Here is a 21,652-nt window from a genome sequence, read left to right as displayed (position 1 = left end):
AAGCAGAGAGAAATAAATGGGGATACATGGCAGTGACTGCAAGCCAGATAACTAGAGATTAAAGTGTGGGAGGGGTTGGGTGCCCTGGGATGCCTCTTAAGGTGGCCACACACCATACAATTTTTTAAATGTCTGTTCAATTTAAGAATTGCAATCAATTTTTCAGATTAATTGTAACATTTCAAAAATATGACCAATGTACCACACAGCTATGCTCAATTTTTCCCCAATTATCATAAAAATGATTGGAAACTCTGAGAAAATTGCTTGGGTGTGTATATTAATAAACTGACAATCTAACATACACCATACAATCTTTAGAGAAATTGAAGAAATATATCTGGCATTCCGAATAGATAAAAATTGAAAAAACAGGAAATCCGATCGGATTTTTCAGTCGAATGAAAAAAAAGCTTTCGATTTTTTTCGGGAGATCCGATCGTTTTTATCGAATTGCCGTAAAATCGGATCATTTTATTGTATCGTGTGTCTTAACCTGTGTGTGTGTGTCTTGTGACCTTAAGTCTAATAGCAATCAGTGTGTGACGGCTGGGGTGGGAGGGATGGAGGGGCGCACTTTGGTGTCTTAGCCTTGGGTGCTGGAGGACCTTGTCCTGGCTCTGAAACAGGTACCCAAGCTTAGTACTCAGAAATATGTAACACAGGTTCTAGGTCTTCGTAATTAAATAACAATTAAGAACTAGAGTTGGGCCAAACGGTTCGCCTGCGAACGGTTCCATGCGAACTTCCGTGGTTCGCGTTCGCGTCCCGCAGGCGAACATTTGCGGAAGTTCGGTTCGCCCCATAATGCACCATGGAGGGTCAACTTTGACCCTCTACATCACAGTCAGCAGGCCCAGTGTAGCCAATTAGGCTACACTAGCCCCTGGAGCCCCACCCCCCTTATATAAGGCAGGCAGCGGCGGCCATTACGGTCACTCGTGTGCCTGCATTAGTGAGAGTAGGGCGAGCTGCTGCAGACTGTGTCTCATAGGGAAAGATTAGTTAGGCTTAGCTTGTTCCTGGCTGCATACCTGTTCTGTGAACCCACCACTGCATACCTGTTCATTGAACCCGCCACTGCATACCTGTTCATTGAACCCGCCACTGCATACCTGTTCTGTGAACCCACCACTGCATACCTGTTCAGTGAACCTGCCAGGCTGCCACTGCATACCAGTTCTGTGAACCCACCACTGCATACCTGTTCAGTGAACCTGCCAGGCTGCCACTGCATACCTGTTCAGTGAACCCACCACTGCATACCTGTTGTGTTCAGTGAACCCGCCACTGCATACCTGTTCTGTTCAGTGGACCCGCCACTGTATACCTGTTCAGTGAACCCGCCACTGCATACTTGTTGTGTTCAGTGAACCTGCCACTGCATACCTGTTCTGTGAACATACCACTGCATACCTGTTGTGTGAACCCACCACTGCATACCTGTTCAGTGAACCACCACTGCATACCTGTTGTGTTCAGTGAACCCGCCACTGCATACCTGTTCTGTTCAGTGGACCCGCCACTGTATACCTGTTCAGTGAACCCGCCACTGCATACCTGTTGTGTTCAGTGAACCTGCCACTGCATACCTGTTCTGTGAACCCGCCACTGCATACCTGTTCTGTGAACCCACCACTGCATACCTGTACTGTGAACCCACCACTGCATACCTGTTCAGTGAACCCACCACTGCATACCTGTTCAGTGAACCCACCACTGCATACTGGTTCAGTGAACCTGCCACTGCATACCTGTTCTGTGAACCCACCACTGCATACCTGTTCTGTGAACCCACCACTGCATACCTGTTCAGTGAACCCACCACTGCATACCTGTTGTGTTCAGTGAACCCGCCACTGCATACCTGTTCTGTTCAGTGGACCCGCCACTGTATACCTGTTCAGTGAACCCGCCACTGCATACCTGTTGTGTTCAGTGAACCTGCCACTGCATACCTGTTCTGTTCAGTGGACCCGCCACTGTATACCTGTTCAGTGAACCCGCCACTGCATACCTGTTGTGTTCAGTGAACCTGCCACTGCATACCTGTTCTGTGAACCCGCCACTGCATATCTGTTGTGTTCAGTGAACCCGCCACTGTATACCTGTTCTGTTCAGTGAACCCGCCACTGCATACCTGTTGTGTTCAGTGAACCCGCCACTGTATACCTGTACTGTTCAGTGAACCCGCCACTGTATACCTGTTCTGTTCAGTGAACCCGCCACTGCATACCTGTTGTGTTCAGTGAACCTGCCACTGCATACCTGTTCTGTGAACCCGCCACTGCATACCTGTTCTGTGAACCCACCACTGCATACCTGTACTGTGAACCCACCACTGCATACCTGTTCAGTGAACCCACCACTGCATACCTGTTCAGTGAACCTGCCACTGCATACCTGTTCTGTGAACCCACCACTGCATACCTGTTCTGTGAACCCACCACTGCATACCTGTTCAGTGAACCCACCACTGCATACCTGTTGTGTTCAGTGAACCCGCCACTGCATACCTGTTCTGTTCAGTGGACCCGCCACTGTATACCTGTTCAGTGAACCTGCCACTGCATACCTGTTGTGTTCAGTGAACCTGCCACTGCATACCTGTTCTGTTCAGTGGACCCGCCACTGTATACCTGTTCAGTGAACCCGCCACTGCATACCTGCTGTGTTCAGTGAACCTGCCACTGCATACCTGTTCTGTGAACCCGCCACTGCATACCTGTTGTGTTCAGTGAACCCGCCACTGTATGCCTGTTCTGTTCAGTGAACCCGACACTGTATACCTGTTCAGTGAACCCGCCACTGCATACCTGTTGTGTTCAGTGAACCCACCACTGTATACCTGTTCTGTTCAGTGAACCCGCCACTGTATACCTGTTCAGTGAACCCGCCACTGCATACCTGTTGTGTTCAGTGAACCTGCCACTGCATACCTGTTCTGTTCAGTGAACCCGCCACTGCATACCTGTTGTGTTCAGTGAACCTGCCACTGCATACCTGTTCTGTGAACCCGCCACTGCATACCTGTTGTGTTCAGTGAACCCGCCACTGTATACCTGTTCTGTTCAGTGAACCCGCCACTGTATACCTGTTCAGTGAACCCGCCACTGCATACCTGTTGTGTTCAGTGAACCTGCCACTGCATACCTGTTCTGTGAACCCGCCACTGCATACCTGTTGTGTTCAGTGAACCCGCCACTGTATACCTGTTCTGTTCAGTGAACCCACCACTGTATACCTGCTCAGTGAACCCGCCACTGCATACCTGTTGTGTTCAGTGAACCCGCCACTGTATACCTGTTCTGTTCAGTGAACCCGCCACTGCATACCTGTTGTGTTCAGTGAACCCACCACTGTATACCTGTACTGTTCAGTGAACCCGCCACTGTATACCTGTTCTGTTCAGTGAACTCGCCACTGCATACCTGTTGTGTTCAGTGAACCTGCCAGTGCACACCTGTTCTGTTCAGTGGACCCGCCACTGTACACCTGTTCAGTGAACCCGCCACTGCACACCTGTTGTGTTCAGTGAACCTGCCACTGCATACCTGTTCTGTGAACCCGCCACTGCATACCTGTTCTGTTCAGTGAACCCGCCACTGTATACCTGTTCTGTTCAGTGAACCCGCCACTGCATACCTGTTGTGTTCAGTGAACCTGCCACTGCATACCTGTTCTGTGAACCCGCCACTGCATACCTGTTCTGTTCAGTGAACCCGCCACTGTATACCTGTTCTGTTCAGTGAACCCGCCACTGCATACCTGTTGTGTTCAGTGAACCCACCACTGTATACCTGTACTGTTCAGTGAACCCGCCACTGTATACCTGTTCTGTTCAGTGAACCCACCGCATCAGTGCGCATACCTGTGCAGTTAAGTGAACCCACCTACCTACGTGAGTGCACGCAGTGTGATATACCACTCCGTGCATACCCGATATGGGCAAAACAGGTAGAGGAAGAGGTAGTGCCAGAGCCAGAGGAAGGCCACCTGGCAGGTCTGCGCGAGGTCGTGTAAATGTAATTTCGTGTGGACCTGGCCCACAGTACAGTGCTCGGAAGAAGGCACGTCCCATCACCTCCCAAGATTGTCAGGACGTGGTTGAGTATTTAGCGACACAGAACACCTCATCTTGCTCAGCCACCAGCGCTACTACTAGCACCACTTCCGCTGCATTTGACACTTCGCAAGAATTATTTAGTGTTGAAATCACTGATGCACAGCCATTGTTACAGCCAGATGAATTTTCACCAGCTCATATGTCTGAGTTACGCGGCAACACTATGGATGTAACGTGTAAGGAGGATGAAGGACCTACTGATGGTGCATGTTTGGATTTTTCTGAGGCAAGCGAAGCTGGGCAGGATGATTACGATGATGACGATGATAGGGATCCTCTGTATGTTCCCAATAGAGGAGATGAAGAGGGGGACAGTTCAAAGGGGGAGTCAGAGAGTAGTAGGAGGAGAGAAGTTGCTGAAAGAAGCTGGGGCAGCTCTTCGTCAGAAACAGCTGGTGGCAGTGTCCGGCACCATGTATCGCCACCTATGTACAGCCAGCCAACTTGCCCTTCAGCATCAGCTGCTGAGGTCCCCATAGTGCCCACATCCCAGGGTGGCTCAGCGGTGTGGAAATTTTTTAATGTGTGTGCCTCAGATCGGACCAAAGCCATCTGTTCGCTCTGCCAACAAAAATTGAGCCGTGGAAAGGCCAACACTCACGTAGGGACAAGTGCCTTACGAAGGCACCTGGAGAAAAGGCACAAACAGCAATGGGATGGCCACCTGAGCAAAAGCAGCAGCAGCACACAAAAGAAAAGTCACCCTCCTTCTCCTCTTCCTCCTTCAGGTGCATCATCTGCTTCTGCCGCTTTCTCCCTTCCACCTTCACAGGCACCCTCCTCTACTCCGCCTCTGCCCTTGAGCGCTTCCTGCTCCTCTGCCCACAGCAGCAGTCAGGTGTCCGTGAAGGAAATGTTTGAGCGGAAGAAGCCAATTTCGGCCAGTCACCCCCTTGCCCGGCGTCTGACAGCTGGCGTGGCGGAACTGTTAGCTCGCCAGCTGTTACCATACCGGCTGGTGGACTCTGAGGCCTTCCGTAAATTTGTGGCCATCGGAACACCGCAGTGGAAAATGCCAGGCCGCACTTATTTTTCGAGAAAGGCCATACCCCAACTGCACCGTGAAGTTGAGAGGCAAGTGGTGTCATCTCTTGCGAAGAGCGTTGGGTCAAGGGTCCACCTGACCACGGATGCCTGGTCTGCCAAGCACGGGCAGGGCCGCTACATTACGTACACAGCCCATTGGGTCAACCTGGTGGTGAACGATGGCAAGCAGGGCGCAGCGGACCAAATTGTGACACCTCCACGGCTTGCAGGCAGGCCTCCTGCCACCTCCTCTCCTCCTGCTACATGCTCTTTGCTGTCCTCCTCCTCCTTGGCTGAGTGACAGTTCTCCTCTCCAGCTACACAGCCCCAGCTCCGCAGGGCCTATGCTACATGCCAGGTACGACGGTGTCACGCCATCTTAGTCATGTCTTGTCTCAAAGCGGAGAGTCACACTGGAGCAGCTCTCCTGGCTGCTCTTAAGAAACAGGTGGATGAGTGGCTGACCCCACACCACCTGGAGATAGGCAACGTGGTGTGCGACAACGGCAGCAATCTGCTTGCCGCTTTGCATATGGGGAAGCTGACACACATACCCTGCATGGCACATGTCATGAATCTAGTTGTTCAAAGATTTGTGGCAAAGTACCCTGGCTTAGCGGATGTCCTGAAGCAGGCCAGGAAGTTCTGTGGGCATTTGAGGTGGTCTTACACAGCCATAGCACGCGTTGCAGAAATTCAGCGGAAAAACAACATGCCGGTGAGACGCCTGATTTGCGATAGCCCGACTCGCTGGAATTCGACCCTGCTCATGTTCTCCCGCCTGCTAGAACAGAAGAAAGCCGTCACCCAGTACCTCTACAACTACAGTAGAATGAAACAGTCTGGGAAGATGGGGATGTTCTGGCCCGACAACTGGACACTGATGAAAAATGCATGCAGGCTCATGCGGCCGTTTGAGGAGGTGACCAACCTGGTGAGCCGCAGTGAGGGCACCATCAGCGACTTAATTCCCTATGCTTACTTCTTGGAGCGTGCTGTGCGTAGAGTGGCGGATGAAGCTGCGAATGAGCGTGACCAGGAACCGTTACGGCAGGAACAGGCATGGGACCAATTTTCATCAGACCCAGCTGTTTCCTCAACACCTGCGGCAGCACAGAGGGGGGAGGAGGAGGAAGAAGAGAAGTCGTGTGCAGAAGACGAGTCAGACTCAGAGGATGATGAGCAAGGTGTTTCTTTGGGGGAGGAGGAGGAGGAGGGGACGGCGGCAGGAGAACAACCGCAGCAGGCGTCGCAGGGGGCTTGTGCTGCTCAACCTTCCTGTGGTATTGTTCGCGGCTGGGGGGAGGAGGTTGACTTACGTGACGTCACTGAGGAAGAGCAAGAGGAGATGGAGGGTACTGGATCCGACTTTGTGCAGATGTCGTCTTTTATGCTGTCCTGCCTGTTGAGGGACCCCCGTATAAAAAACCTCAAGGGGAATGAGCTGTACTGGGTGGCCACACTACTAGACCCTCGGTACAGGCACAAAGTGGCGGACCTGTTACCAACTCACCTGAAGGTGGAAAGGATGCAGCACATGCAGAACAAGCTGTCAACTATGCTTTACAATGCCTTTAAGGGTGATGTGACAGCACAACGCCAGCAAGGTACCACTGCCACTAATCCTCCTCCCGTGTCCACGCAGTCAAAGACAGGACGCTCCAGCGATCTCATGGTGATGTCGGACATGCGGACGTTCTTTAGTCCAACGCCTCGCCGTAGCCCTTCCGGATCCACCCTCCACCAAGGCCTGGAACGGCAGGTAGCCGACTACCTGGCCTTAAGTGTGGATGTAGACACTGCTGTGAACAGCGATGAGGAACCCTTGAACTACTGGGTGCGCAGGCTTGACCTGTGGCCAGAGCTGTCCCAATTTGCCATCCAACTTCTCTCCTGCCCTGCCGCAAGCGTCCTGTCAGAAAGGACCTTCAGCGCAGCTGGAGGCATTGTCACTGAGAAGAGAAGTCGCCTAAGTCACAAAAGTGTTAAGTACCTCACCTTTATCAAAATGAATGAGGCATGGATCCCGGAGGGCTGCTGCCCGCCCCAAGACTAAGTCAGTCCCCGCACACACAGCATCTCTGCCTGCACGCCGTGTGACTGGCTACCTGGCCTGCCCCAAGAAGACTAAGTCGCTCCAAGTCCCTCCACACAGATTGTCTGCCTGCAGGCCGCTTGACTACCTTCTACGCCACCACCAACAGGGTCCTGGACTCCAGGCAGATTGCTGAATTTTTTAGGCCGCTGCTATCAGCGGCCGCTGTAATAATTTTTCTGGTGCGTGTACATGACTGCCTAATTTTTCTGGCTGCACTGTGGGCAGCTGCAACAACAAAAGAAAAGGCATGTACATGCGCCCATTCCCCTTCGTGATCATTACCTTGCCGTGGTGAAGGGGCTTGCGTATCACAATGAAGCAATGACCGGCGCCTAGATGAGTGTCTCGGGGGCACACAAAAGATAATAAGGTCGTTGCTTCATTGTGGTCAGACCAAATTTGATCAGCTGGACAGTCACTGTTCTGTCATTCAGCTACATCAGCCAGGCGACCATATGGGCTGTAAAGCCACCAAAACCTGCACTCTCGCCATGGTGCGCACCAGTCCAGGACGGCTGTCACTACACAAACAGCTGTTTGCGGTGCGTTACACGGTGAGTTTGGTGTGTCAGTGTGAAGCAGTACCTTAATTACACTACCTGATTGATGTATACACATGCAAGATGTTTTAAAGCACTTTAGGCCTGTCATTTAGCATTCAATGTGATTTCTGCCCTTAAAACGCTGCTTTGCGTCAAATCCAGATTTTTCCCGGGGACTTTTGGCGTGTATCCCACTCCGCCATGCCCCCCTCCAGGTGTTAGACCCCTTGAAACATCTTTTCCATCACTTTTGTGGCCAGCATAAATTTTTTTTTTCAAAGTTCGCATCCCCATTGAAGTCTATTGCGGTTCGCGAACTTTAACGCGAACCGAACCTTCCGCGGAAGTTCGCGAACCCGGTTCGCGAACCTAAAATCGGAGGTTCGGCCCAACTCTATTAAGAACTAGAGGCGAAAGTTGAAGAATATTCTATGCGCAGGAGTGATAGAAGGAAACTGGCATGGGTGTTAGCTTAGTGGAGGTTGCGTTTAGGATGGTGTATAGAAAAAGAAGATATGTATAGGGAGCCAGACTACAGACAGCTTGGACTGTAAACAATGGTTGGATTGATAGAGAGAAGAAGCATTTGAGGAAGAGTTAGACCAGAGGGTGATGAATCAAGCAGCAGAGTTCAGGATGAACTAGAGTGGTGCCAAATGGTTCTCAAGTAGGCCTTAGGATGTTACCGTAGTCAAAGCAGGTTTATGTGTATTTCTTATAACTTCAGCCATTGTTTTCCATTGCATTGTATTTAATGGGAAATAAATGACACAACTTCTGCTTGGTTGCCAGCACTGCAGTTACAGCTCGGTCTCATAATGGTAAGATTCTGCTGAGTTGCAGAGCTGGCTGCAAAAAGTTCATCTTTTAAGAGCAGAATGTGAGAGTTGATCCCTAGCCTGGAATGACAGCTTCATGCTTGCTGGAGGATCTCTGGGTCACATGACTAGTCACATGACTATTGCATAAAATTGAAAAATGTGTAGGTGTTAAAACAGTACCCTGTTCAGCTTTGCTAACAATGAAAAATCTAGGATGGTGTACCAGGGCTTCAAAGTCATCATAGTTTTTAAACATTAAAGGTAGCCACACACTGGAAGATTTGCCATCAGATCGACCAACAGATAGATGCCTCTCTGATCGAACCTGATCAGAGAGGGATCGTATGGCTGCCTTTACTGCAAACAGATTGTGAATCGATTTCAGCATGAAACCGATCACAATCTGTGAAGCTACCGCTCCGTCCGGCGCGACTCCCCCGGTCTCCGCTGTCTTCTTCTCCGTGCTCGGCTCCGGGTTCCGGCTGGCTTCACTGAACTTCCTGCCAGGGGAAGTTTAAACAGTAGAGGGCGCTCTACTGTTTACACTTCCTGCTGGGACAGGAAGTTCAGTGAAGCCAAGCCAGCCGGACCCCGAGCCGAGTGCGGAGAAGACGACAGCGGAGACAGGGGAGTCGCGCCGGCCGGAGCAGGTAATGTATTGCCGCTAGCTTCCGTCGTCGGGCATTCGAACACCGCTATCGACGCACTCCCGACCCGCCGGCGATCGAGCAAAATCTTCCGCACGGACGGATCGATGGGAACGATTGATTTAGGATGGAAATCGATCGTTCTGTCAGCGTTTGCATAACGATTTCACAGCAGATTCGATCACAGTGATCGAATCTGCTGTATATCGGCGAGAAAAACGTTAGGTGTATGGGCCCCTTAAGACATAACTTACAGTATGTGACTAGAGGGAGGGGGAGAGAGGGATTAGTGTAATAAAATACAAAGGGGGGCAAGTGGTTTAATAGTTTAAATCTAGTTGAATGCTGCGCCAGTTTTGCTCCAATTTTTTGTACACTTCTCTTAACAAATCAGATCAGCAGATTAATTCAGTCAGCTAAATAAAAGATCTAGTGTGCATAGTGTGCATGTGAATGATCTAGTTTTGTTTTCTTACTCCCTAGTCCCTACTACTTCTTTTCTAGTGTGGTGAACAAGAAGATCACCTGATCAGTGCCGGCGTATTATCTGATCTAGATATAATCCATAAACATGTGCAGAAAGAAGCTTTGGCCTGATAAACCAGCAGATTGTATGGCTTAAGAAGAGATGTGTTTTGTGACTCAAACCGCTTAAGTGTGACTTAAGTAATAAATGATGGAACTTCTCATATGTGAAATGACACGGCTGCATGCCGTGTGCCTGCTGCTGAGTACACGTGGTGTCACTGCAGTACAATAAAGCACAGTATTTCATAACTGTGACAAGAGCTGCTTATAATACCAGTAATGCATGCCTCCATATAATCCTTTTATCATACTTTGTAAATCTCATGTTGCCTAATATAAAAGTTGCTTAATGCAGCAGCAAAAATGTTTTTATTTCAGAGATGGGGCAGAATGGGGAAGTTCTGGAAATTCAGAATTGTGATGCTCTCCAGGTTTGGGTACATTTCATGTAATTTTTAAAGTACTTGTTCTTAAGGGTAACTTCAAAAATGATCAATCAAGAAAAGTTTCTGAGTACAAATTTATGAAAATGTTCAAGACATTAACAGAAGGTTTAAATTGTGGAACAGGATTCATGACACCTTATGTAACATGATTGATTTGGCTTCATGATCTTCAGAAACCTGCTGGATTTCATGTATGGTTGCACTAACTCACTGGCTCCAGCCTGCTGATCACCTGACACCTAACGGATAAACAGTAACCAACACAACTGTCATCTTCGTGTTTACCATTTATCTGCATCAGTGTTTTACTTCAGCTTACATCTGGAAATATGCCTGAAGAAGGGGACTAGATCCCAGAAAGCTTGCATCATTTAACTCTATTAGTTAGCCATTAAAAGGTATTATTTCTTACAAAACGTTGTTTTTTTTCTACCTATATAATATGTAATTTCACAGATAGTGATTTTTTTTTTTTTACCGTTAAAGACTCAAACAGCAATTCAAGTATTTTAATAATATCTTTTTAGTAGTGTGGGAAAAATTAGACCATTTTTTGCTGTCTATGCCCCCAAATAAGATGCACCACACTCCTGGACTTCCTGTGCTGCTAAAAGGTCACAATGAACAGGATGCAAGGAGAGACTTCATCAATGGGGATGCAAACAGAGATAAAAACTGGAAGCAGGAAAATTGGGCTGCATAAGTTTTCATTGGATGGGGGTGGATACGGTTAGGCATTGGCAAGGATGGTGGCTAGGGTTAGATATGCCAATGCCTAACCCTAACCCCCCCCCCCCCTCCAATGTCTAACAACCCCTGATATCTATGCCTAACCAACCCCCCTGTCGATGCATAACCCCAGCCATCTCCCGTTTGATGCCTAACCTTAACCACCCCCCTAATATCTAACCCTAACCACTCCCCTGCTGATGCCTAACATTAACCACCCCCCGATATCTAACCCTAACCAACCGCCTGCCAATGCCTAACCCTAACCACCCCCCAATATCTAACCCTAACCAACTCTCTGCCAATGCCTAACTTAGGCATCAGGGTTAGGCATCAGCTGGGGGGTTGGTTAGGGTTAGATATCAGGGGGATGGACATTGAAGGGGTGGTGGTTAGGGTTAGGCATTGGCAGGGGTGGTGGTTAAGGTAAGATATCAGGGAGTGGTTAGGGTTAGGCATTGGCAGGGGGTTGGTTAGGGTTAGATATTGGGGGGTGGTTAGGGTTAGGCATTGGCAGGCGGTTGGTTAGGGTTAGATATTGGGGGGTGGTTAATGTTAGGCATCAGCAGGGGAGTGGTTAGGGTTAGATATTAGGGGGGTGGTTAAGGTTAGGCATCAAACGGGAGATGGCTGGGGTTATGCATCGACAGGGGGGTTGGTTAGGCATAGATATCAGGGGTTGTTAGACATTGGAGGGGGGGGTTAGGGTTAGGCATTGGCAGTGAGCTTAGTTAGGGTTAGATATCAGCGGAGGGTTAGTTAGGGTTAGGCATCGGAGCTAGGGTTGCTTAGGGTTAGTTATCACTGGATTGGTTAGGGTTAGGTATCGGAGTGGGTGGTTAGGGTTAGGCATCAGCAGGGGGGGTGGTTAGGGTTAGGCATCGGAGCAAGGGTTGGTTAGGGTTAGATATCACTGGGTTGGTTAGGGTTAGGCATCAGCAGGGAGGATGGTTAGGGTTAGGCATCAGAGCGAGGATTGGTTAAGGTTAGATATCATAGGGGTGGTTAGGGTTAGGTACCGGAGTGGGTGGTTAGGGTTAGGTATCAGCAGGGGGGATGGTAAGGGTTAGGCATCGGAGCAAGGCTTGGTTAGGGTTAGATATTATGGGGGTGGTTAGGGTTAGGTATCGAAGGGGGTGGTTAGGGTAAGGCATCAGCGGGGGGGAGGTATGGTTAGGGTTAGGCATAGGTAGAGGGAGGGTCCTGTGTGTGAATAGGGTTAGGTTTAGCTGTGGAAAAATATTGGTATCTTTTACTGATATTTTACTGTTGTAATTTGAACTTCATGATAGTAGAATATGAGTAAATGTACCGATCTTATAGCTAATATTTAGGGCGCTCAAATTTCATGACGTCCTTTTTGCATGCATCCTAAAAAACTGGAAGTTCTCACCCTTCCACAATCTATGCACAATTTAAGGAAAAATGGGCAGTAGCTATACTTCTGCTTTCCTTATAAAATTTAGAAATGTAGCCACAGGAACATTTACTAAAAAGCAATGCAAAGCTGCACCTTGAGCTTTGTAGTTTGCTGGCTTCTCCATTAGTGAGCAGAGTAAAGTGTTTCCTCGCAACACCCCGCCTGTGCTATGCACTAAACATCACTGAATGGTATTCCAGCTATTCCTTTGCTCTGACACTGCAAAAACATTTCTTCTACAATCAATCTTGCATATTAATGACCGACATGAAAAGAATTGCCCGAGCTGACAGAGCAATTAAAATAAAATATTTAGTTTCATTCAGACTGTCCAGGATCAGCCAGGTTCACAGAACAAATGAAACATTTAACTTAACAGGACATCAAAGAACTTTTTTTTTTGCTTATGTCTTATTTCATTAAAATGTCACTATGACCATACAGGTCAGCAAAACAGCCAGAATCAATGTACTGATACAAAACTGTTGGTGTTTGTATAAAGCTGGAGAGTGTGAGTCTTTTTCAGCCTAAACATTGGTCACGACTCTAATGAGTAGAAATTCTGCCTCAATCCAGGCACATAGAAACATATAGGGCCTGATTCACAAAGCGGTGCAAAGTGTTTGCACGCGAGTGAAAACCCCTTTATCACGCCTAAACTCAGTTTAGGCATGATAAGAAGAAACTCGCACGAATTTTCCGCGCGCAAACGTTTGCGCGCACTAGCGCGCAAACTTTTGCGCGCACAAGCGCGCAGGTGCGCGCGCAGCACCCGGCACTTCGCGCAAAGCTCCCATTAAGCCCTATGGGACTTAGCGCGCGTACGCGCGGTAGCTTCGCGCGAGTTAGAGCACAAAGCGGTGATAACTTTGCTAGTGCAAAGGTTATCACGCCTAAAGTCTTTTAGGCGTGATAACTGAGTTATCACCGCTTTGTGAATCGAGCCCATAGAGTGCATACTAAGGCTCAGTTCAGACCAGTAATGTCAGAAAGGGCAGCAAACTCAAAACACAAGGGCCAAAGGACGCAATGATTTTCTATAGGATGGTTAACATGAATCTGGGTTTTTTTTGTGACCGGTGTGGTCCATTGCAGTCCTTGAAAGAGAAAGCCCACAGTAATTTTTCTTTTGACAGTGGGACACAAACACAATGAACATGTGTGGAAGGAGAATTTCCATCATACATTTTGTGTCCATTTTTAAATGAAGTACAGATGAATTTTCTTATCTTTTTCATTTTAATTTCTATTTTTAGTACCCCTTCTCCCTTTTTTTCTAGCCTGTTTAACCCCTTGTCTGCTATGCAGGCTGATATTGCTAGAAAAGCTGTGCCAGATTTACCAGCTGAACAATAGCAGCCCGTGTGGTCCATGACATAAATAATGACCAAAGAGGCACATCACTGGCAAATCATTTATGTTATCCCCTTCTTCAGATGTTACCCACATGGAAGATTGTTACTAGCAGCCAGGTTTTCTTAACCTGTAACAGGGAGTCACAAGAGGACTTACAATAACAAATTGGTCCATGATATGTTGGGGGAGCTCTGCAAGAAGAGGGCAGAAACCTTTCCCGCAATCTTGCAAAGTTACCTTGTTAATGTCAAGTATGTCATCCACACATGCTCATAAATGAGGTGGTAACTACCAGCAAACCTGTGGAGAAAGAATTGGTAAGTGGAGCTACTCACAAGGACAGCTAGGACCCCTTTCCCAGTTCAGGGAGGGTAAAAAAAATGAAAAAAATGATGGGATTTTTGTGGCAGAAGGTGAGATGCTCAGAAAGCAGTGGGCACAGCCTTTGCTGAAGCAGGTAGGGTGTTCAAGGGCAAATTTACAGCAAGTAATGTGGGCCCCCAGAGGCACCCAAGGATGATACCAGTGGTGGAGTTTGGCTACTTCATAACTGAACTCATAGCAGCAATGTCAGTGTTAGATGTAGGTAGGGAAGGTAGGCATAGATGGGGCAGGTTAGTGTTAGGTGTGTGTGTGTGGGGGGGGGGGGGGTTAGTGTTAGGTATAAATGCAAGGAAAGTTAGGGTGTTAATAGAATCCAGGAAATGCTGGTATGAGAATTGGGTTAGATAAGCTGATAGTATAATATTAGTAACTCTACCGATAGTCAATAAAATTAGAGAGATTCTACCATCAGCAATATCTTAAACCCATTTTTCCTGCGGTGCATTTAAATGTACATGCCCGACTGTAGTATTACAAAGAGACTGTAAGTAAAACTCGCATGGCTGGCAGAATCTAATCTCGAGCTTGTGGACAGGAAAAGAAAAGCCACTCCCTAATCTGGGAAACTGCCAGGAAAATGATAGCCAACATGAGACTACAGATGTATCAGTGTTGTTGTTTCCAAACCCACTTAAACAATAAACAAAATTTATGTTTACTAAATATAACTTCGAGTTTAGGGAAAAGAAGACAGAGAAAGAAAAACAGGTGCGTAATATTAAAATATTAAAGCCTAAGGCCCGGTTCACATTAGCGTTCCAGGTCCGGCTTCCCCGGACCCGGAACGCTCCGTACACAGCGGATGGTGAACGGATACATTGTTAATCAATGTATCCATTCACACTCGTGCGCCGTCCGGATCCGATCCGGGAACGCAGCTCCGGGACGGTCCGGCTTTTTTTCCAACATGCGCTATTTTTCAGTCCGTCCCGGTGCGGCTGCGGACCCGGGCCGGATCCTAACCCGAAAATGCGGCCCATGCTGTGCAATGAGAAACGGATGTTTCTCATCACACTGGCAATAGGATCGGATGCTTCCAGCACCGGTCCTATGCCACTTGGGGGGCCCGGACTACACGCCGGTACCCCCCATGCTTGCAGTGCCTTTCCGGCACTGAAAAGTATCTAGTTCCGGCTACTTTATTGTAGCCGGAACTGGTACATGCATCCGGCGCAACTTGTGGCCAGCGCAGAGACCCGTACGATCTCTTTGCGGCCCCCGGACCCGGACCCCCGGACACTTGCGGACTCGAACCGCAAGTGTGAATGGGGCCTAAGTAGAAATTCTAACAACTTAATAGTAGACAGTTATGAATGACTACAATCAGGGTTAGGAGTTCCCTTCGTAAAACAGGCCAGATGGCAAGAAAAAGGAGATACTAACTTCAGATGTCTGGGGGAGGGGGGTACGTATTAGTACGGCGCTGGTGAGTTAGGCACAGAGCGAGCCGAATGAGGGCTCACCCTGCTGCCACTCAAATCCCCATCGCCTTTAAATACTAGTTGTAGCAACTCAGAGGGAGATGTAATTTAGGGTCCGGAAATTACCTGTACGCTCCCCGCGCCTTATAACATTAGTGCTCATTGCTGAGCGCCTTGTGCTGGAGTTAGACTCAAATTGTATGACCTTCAAATACACACTAATCAGCCAAAGCACTGAAAGAACCTGCCAAACATTGTGCAGATCCTTTTAGGCCTAGTTTATACCGACTTTAAAAAAAAAATGTATCGACAAACAGATAAAGCATTTGTGATTTGTATAGGTATTTTTAACGCTTTTAAAAGTCTATTTGGGTAACCAGATGACCAGCATTTCTGCATGTTTTGAGTACTACTCACTGGCTCATATATACAGACATTTTATGGCCTTGAATGTGGCATGCCCCACTTACCTAGAAGCTCTTAAATGTTATACAGTCACTCCTTACCCATGTGTACTTGATGATGGAAATATTTGGAAATTTCAAGCAAAAGGACCTAAAAGCTGCATTTAAACACTTAAAAAAAATGTCCACTGTGGCAAGGTGGGGCCACGCACATCATCTGTAAGGCTGGGTGCACACTAGACACAAAATCGGATGGTTTCCCAAAACACACACCAATGGATAAACGGATATGTTGGCAGATCCTATTTTATGAACAGCATCAGTTCAGACATGCCCATTTTCAACGTATTTGATGTTTTGCTTGTGGTAGCGGAATGCAAAGGCCTGTTCTGCACAATATTTAGAAAATATTTAATGTAAATTTTAAATACAGCCTGCATAGTATACATATAAATGTGTGCTTTTAGCAGCCTTTAGAAGACTCTGAATACTTACACTCCAATTGAGAAAAGCAGAGACAGCTCTGGCTGGCCACAAGTCAATGTTTCCAGATGAATCAATCACTCTGAAGGACTCTGCCAGCAATCCATTGCCCATAACTTCCCAGACTGATCAACTTCTAATCATATTTGGACAGTATCAAAAGCGTGATCAGGCATGCCAAAGAAAGGGACTGAAGCTACGAAAACAGTTCAGATTTTCTTTGGCCAAAATGATCATTCGCGATTGTCTCAGAAGGAAATATGAATTGTGTACAGGTGTCCTCATCTGTGATCAGCCAGGACTGGACAAATTGCCTTGTCTGATGTCCTTTGGTCTGTGAAGCAACTTCAAAGGAAGTTCACTGTGATGAATCCTGCTTTCTCTTCCACTATTTTCCCGTCTACATACAGCAATACAAGTACACACTGCTTGGCCAGAAGCCCAGCAATGTGTTAGTACAGTGATTGTTCCAAAACTGCCTTCCAAAACAATATTTATAAATTGTTTCGACTGACAAAACCAGGCTTAAAGTGAACTGGATGCGATTTAAAAAAAAAAGTTAGACACCTAGGTAGAGGAAAGCCTCTGGATAGTCCAGAGCAGGGGCATAACTAGGCCCCACCGGGCCCCCCTGCAGATTTTCTGAGCGGCCGTTTTGTGGGTGCTGGAGGGGTGGCAGCATGAGGGGAAAGCCTTACCCACAGTCGGCGGGGAGAGGGGTAGTTCCCCCCTCTCCCTCACCTCGGGGCTCTCCCCTCTGCGCTCCCCTCCAGCTCGTAAGTGTCTGTGGGGCTGTGGTGGGCAGCGAGCGGCGGGCAGATACATACCTGCTTCCGTCAGCCGCTAGAGGGAGAAGTCTCCGATGGAACGCACGGAAGCAGGTATGTATCTGCCCGCCGCTCGCTGCCCACCACAGCCCCACAGACACTTACGAGCTGGAGGGGAGCGCAGAGGGGAGAGCCCCGAGGTGAGGGAGAGGGGGGAACTACCCCTCTCCCCGCCGACTGTGGGCATTGCTTTCCCCTCATGCTGCCACCCCTCCAGCACCCACAAAACGGCCCCAAGCGGGCCCCAGGGGGCCTATTCCTACGCCCCTGGTCCAGAGGCTGCCCATCTCTTCTTTGACCCCACCATTCTTGTCATGGACCCTCTATACATATCTGACATGAGCTTGTTGGATATGTTCTCGTGGCCATGCTTCCACCATGTAAGAGCTTGGCCATATTGCGCCTGTGCAAATACAAAGATTCACAAAGTAGGAGTGGGAGCAGGAAGTGAGCAGCTACTGTAAATCTGCAACAGGGACAATGGCAACAACCAATTACTGCACAAGGTATTGTAAAAACATAAACATGTCTAATAAGATTGTATATGCAGTAAAATGTAGTGCTAATAAATGCACAGCCCTGAACTTGACTTTAATGTAAGTCTATTGATAGCAGCATGACTCAAGAGACATATCATAGTGACATGCTGTAGCAGAAGCACTGCTCGTACAATGTGACCTTTCATTGCAGAGCAAAGTGGACAGAAAGCTATTTTTTGGCAGGTATGACAGCTCACATATGATTTCAGCACATTCAGATGGCTGTATAGACTTCACCTACTTTTTCAGACTTTTCATAGAGAACCAAAAGTTAATCTACAATCGGAAGCCTATCCTTAGCTTAGTTACCCATGCCAAGACCTGTCTGCTGCTATTCCTGTTATGTTATCATCCTTTCATGTCAATGAAACTTTGTTGATGGATGTTTCAGTATTCTTTTTCCTTCTCCTCCACCTAATCCCATACACTCTACTTCCTCTTAATCAGAATAATAATACGATGAATAATAAAAACAAAGGCTGCACAGGAAATCAGGCTGCACTTGACCTCACGTCCAGGAAGTCAGTGAAACAATATGCAGTGTAATGTAAACAGACCATACTTTTAGACTGAAAACCTAAAACACAAGCTGGCATATGCACAGAAGAAAAACAGCCATTTCAAAAGCAAACAGCATTTGAAGTAAATTATACTGCTGACAGGTAGATATTACATATATTACATGCAAGTCAGATTGCCTGTATTGCACTGCTACAGCAGACAACAGGAAACACTGTGAAACTATTATTTCAGTATGTACTAGCAAATGGTGTCAACTACTGAGCACACGAAATATGAGGGGTGGAGCGAATAAAATAAGATGACCAGTGACTGACCTGCCGGGCCTCCCATGGTACAATATCTGCATGCCCACCTCCACCTGACCCTTCTCAATTACAAACCGTTGGCTCTTGACCGGCTTCCTTCAACCCCTTTAATTTATGACAGGTGAGTGCTATCGGCGGTGACCAACCTCTGAGGAATAGGAGGAGAAAGAGAAGTATAGCTGGCCATACACGTGTCATTTGTGGTAAAGCAGGTAAACAATTAAAACACAATATTGTTTACCTATGCCTATGCCCTTGCTTGGATCGATCATCAAAAATACCGATTTTCCGGATCAATGCTTGATATTCTGTGCAAATGTCGATTGGGAGAACTCTAGTTTATCATAGATTTCCATTAGACTCTATGTTTTTTTCTTTTACTGATTTTAACATCTAATCTTTTAAAAGTATCTTATACTGTATGCCAACCTTAATACTACAAGTTTCAGTTATTTCCATTTCAGCCATCAAGAATAATGAGAGCCATTTGACTTCCCATAAATACATAATGTGTGTAGTTCAAGTTAGCTCTCATTAAATGAACGTTCACAGCAGAATGTAGCGAGATGTGGACTTTAACACTTTCTTCCCTGATACTTAGAGAACAACGTTGACCAGAATTCTCCTCTTTATGTTGCATTGGGCAGATTAATCCTTTTTTTCCTCACAAATGTCCTGCTAGACATCTTTATGGGCTCCTTCCTTCACCATTACACATCAAAATCAGCCTCCTTAATGTTTCTGCCACCACTGGGTATGACCAGGCACTGCATTACTTCACACATCATGTTAGCAACATCTCACCCTGACGCTAGGAAGAGCTGGCTCAACATTCTGATTGGCTCACCCAATGAAGAAGCTGACAACACCAGACAGCCGTACAATGAATCTGATCACTGCAGCTATGACAGGAGGAGGTGGGAGTGGGCTGAGTAGCAGAGTGTGTCGCAGTGGGGTGAGGGAGCATACAGGAGCAGCCAAATGGGAGACAGTGGAGGAGGAAAGAAAAGGAAAGCTGAAGCCACTACCACTAAAGTAGAAACACTAGAGAGAATTTAATAATTTGAGGAAACAGCAATACTAACAGCATAGAGGTGTAGAGCATTGCAATCTCACCATGCAGAGCTAGAGTCAAAGGTTCAGTTCCTGGCCTGCGTGGAGAAACCCTACTTTTGCATGGGTTTCATTCTACATTGTGAGACAACCCTACTTGTATGTTATTTGTCTTTCCCCTAAGAACTCAACCTGAGGCGGTGGTGGGGTAGTAGAGGGTGACTGGGGTACACACAATGCATTCTAAGTAGCCACTGCTCTCGTTATCTGCCTATATGCTTCAAGACAAAGTCCTATAGGAGAAAAGTTATTTACAAATGCTGATTTCCTTTTACTGCTACCGTGTGAGATCTACAGCTCAGAAAATAGGAACATGAACATAGTGGCCTTCATATCAGGAGTTCTGCTAAGGTTATTGTGGCCCCAAGCGGCTCATAACTTGTGCCATGGCAAAAATGGGCATGGCCTTGATATTATGTGGGCGGAACCAACTGCATAGTACTATCGTGTCAATACGGACCATAAATCTCTGAGGCAAGCCATGAAGAATTAAAGGAAACCTGAAACAAAACAAAAAAAGTATACATACATACCTGGGGCTTCCTCCAGCCCCCTTCAGGTCCTTATCTCCTGTGCAGTCCTCCCTGGCTGCATTGATCCTCCTCTGGCCGCCCAGGTATATTTGTCTGCATACTGCACATGCAATGGGAGCGTGATGGGGGACAGCCCTATATTTTCGGTACACAACTCTGAGATGTGACTGGATTTTTCTCTGGAGCACAGGGGCGCCCAAGGGCACAGGCAGGACAAATCGTGGCCTAGAGCGCAATGGCTGCCAATAGGCGCCGCCCACCGCCATATCGATACACTACACTGCATGCTGCAGCTGCCAGAAGCCTCGTCTCCACTGCCTTCTAATAGAGAAAAGCAAACATGCTATTCCCCGCCTCTAGCCACCCCCTTCTAGTACAACCAGATGCAGTATCTCTATTTACTTCTACTGCACGTGGCTCTAACCCCGCCCATAACTCCGCCCCCCGCCAGACAGACGTTCCAGTCGCTGTGTCAGGCTGGCCTGTAGCCACTGGCTGACCTCTGATCTGCATTGCCCCCTGCGTCCCCCCTCCTGAGTGTGATGCAGCGCTGGGCACCAGAGACCAGGGAGGCAGAGGTGACTGCTGCAGGGGGAGACTGGAGAGAGGAGACAGAGGAGCTGCAAGCTAGTGTGGAGTCCCAGAGTGAGAGGCTGACTGGCACGGATGACTGAATACAGAGACCCCCGAGCAGCAGCTGCAGCATTAGCTCCCATGTGAGTAAAGAAATAACTGTACAGTGGATCCAATCTCGTGCCCCATAGAGAGCAGTCCATCCTGTCTGGGCCCCTCCCCCCCCATCCCTGTAACTACAGCTAGTCTGATGACACCCTGCTCCAGCATGGAGGAACATCAGACATCACTTCTTCCTGCAAAAAACTACACAGATGAATCAGTAATCATGCTTTCTTTATGCTGTACTTGAGTCATAAAATATCCCAAATAAGCAAAAAGTTATTAGCCTCATAATGCAGTACCAGGTTTATTTTTATATTATTATTCACTTGAAAGATGTCATAATGTCCAGTGGTCTGGCTGCTGCCTCCACCAGCAGGTCCCTCCCCCCCCTCTGAGAGTGTCATAGTTTGGAGGCCCCCCTCCACTGCTTTCTATAGCCAGCAGATAGACAGCTGTCTCATCACAAAGCTATGCATCAGAGAAGAAAGCAGAAACTTTCCCATACAGTGCTTAGCTCAATGGTCTGCTCTCCTGTGAGGGGATCTGTGCTGGAAGTGCTGCTCTGTAGGGCTCTCTGCTGATGTGATTGCCTGAGTGCAGTTGGCACTGCACTGATCTTACAGGGAGAGGTTTTCTTATTGAAGGCCACAGAGAGGACAGCATGCAGGCAGCACTTCTGGCATTTCATGTGCGGGATATCTCAA

General features: G+C 47.8%; 1 long non-coding RNA gene across 1 annotated transcript in view; it reads left to right on the top strand.

The window, feature by feature from the left end:
- The first annotated feature begins 20,730 nt into the window (after window positions 1-20,730).
- The window catches only part of LOC137518749 (uncharacterized), a 70,098-nt gene continuing 69,176 nt past the window's right edge, over window positions 20,731-21,652 (top strand). The window contains exon 1 of the long non-coding RNA XR_011020892.1: window positions 20,731-20,986. This is a non-coding gene — a long non-coding RNA (uncharacterized lncRNA). The remainder of the gene's footprint in view (window positions 20,987-21,652) is intronic.

Source organism: Hyperolius riggenbachi, chromosome 5, assembly GCF_040937935.1.
Source record: "Hyperolius riggenbachi isolate aHypRig1 chromosome 5, aHypRig1.pri, whole genome shotgun sequence".
NCBI classification, from domain to species: Eukaryota; Metazoa; Chordata; class Amphibia; order Anura; family Hyperoliidae; genus Hyperolius; species Hyperolius riggenbachi.
This window is presented reverse-complemented; position numbering and strand designations above follow the sequence as displayed.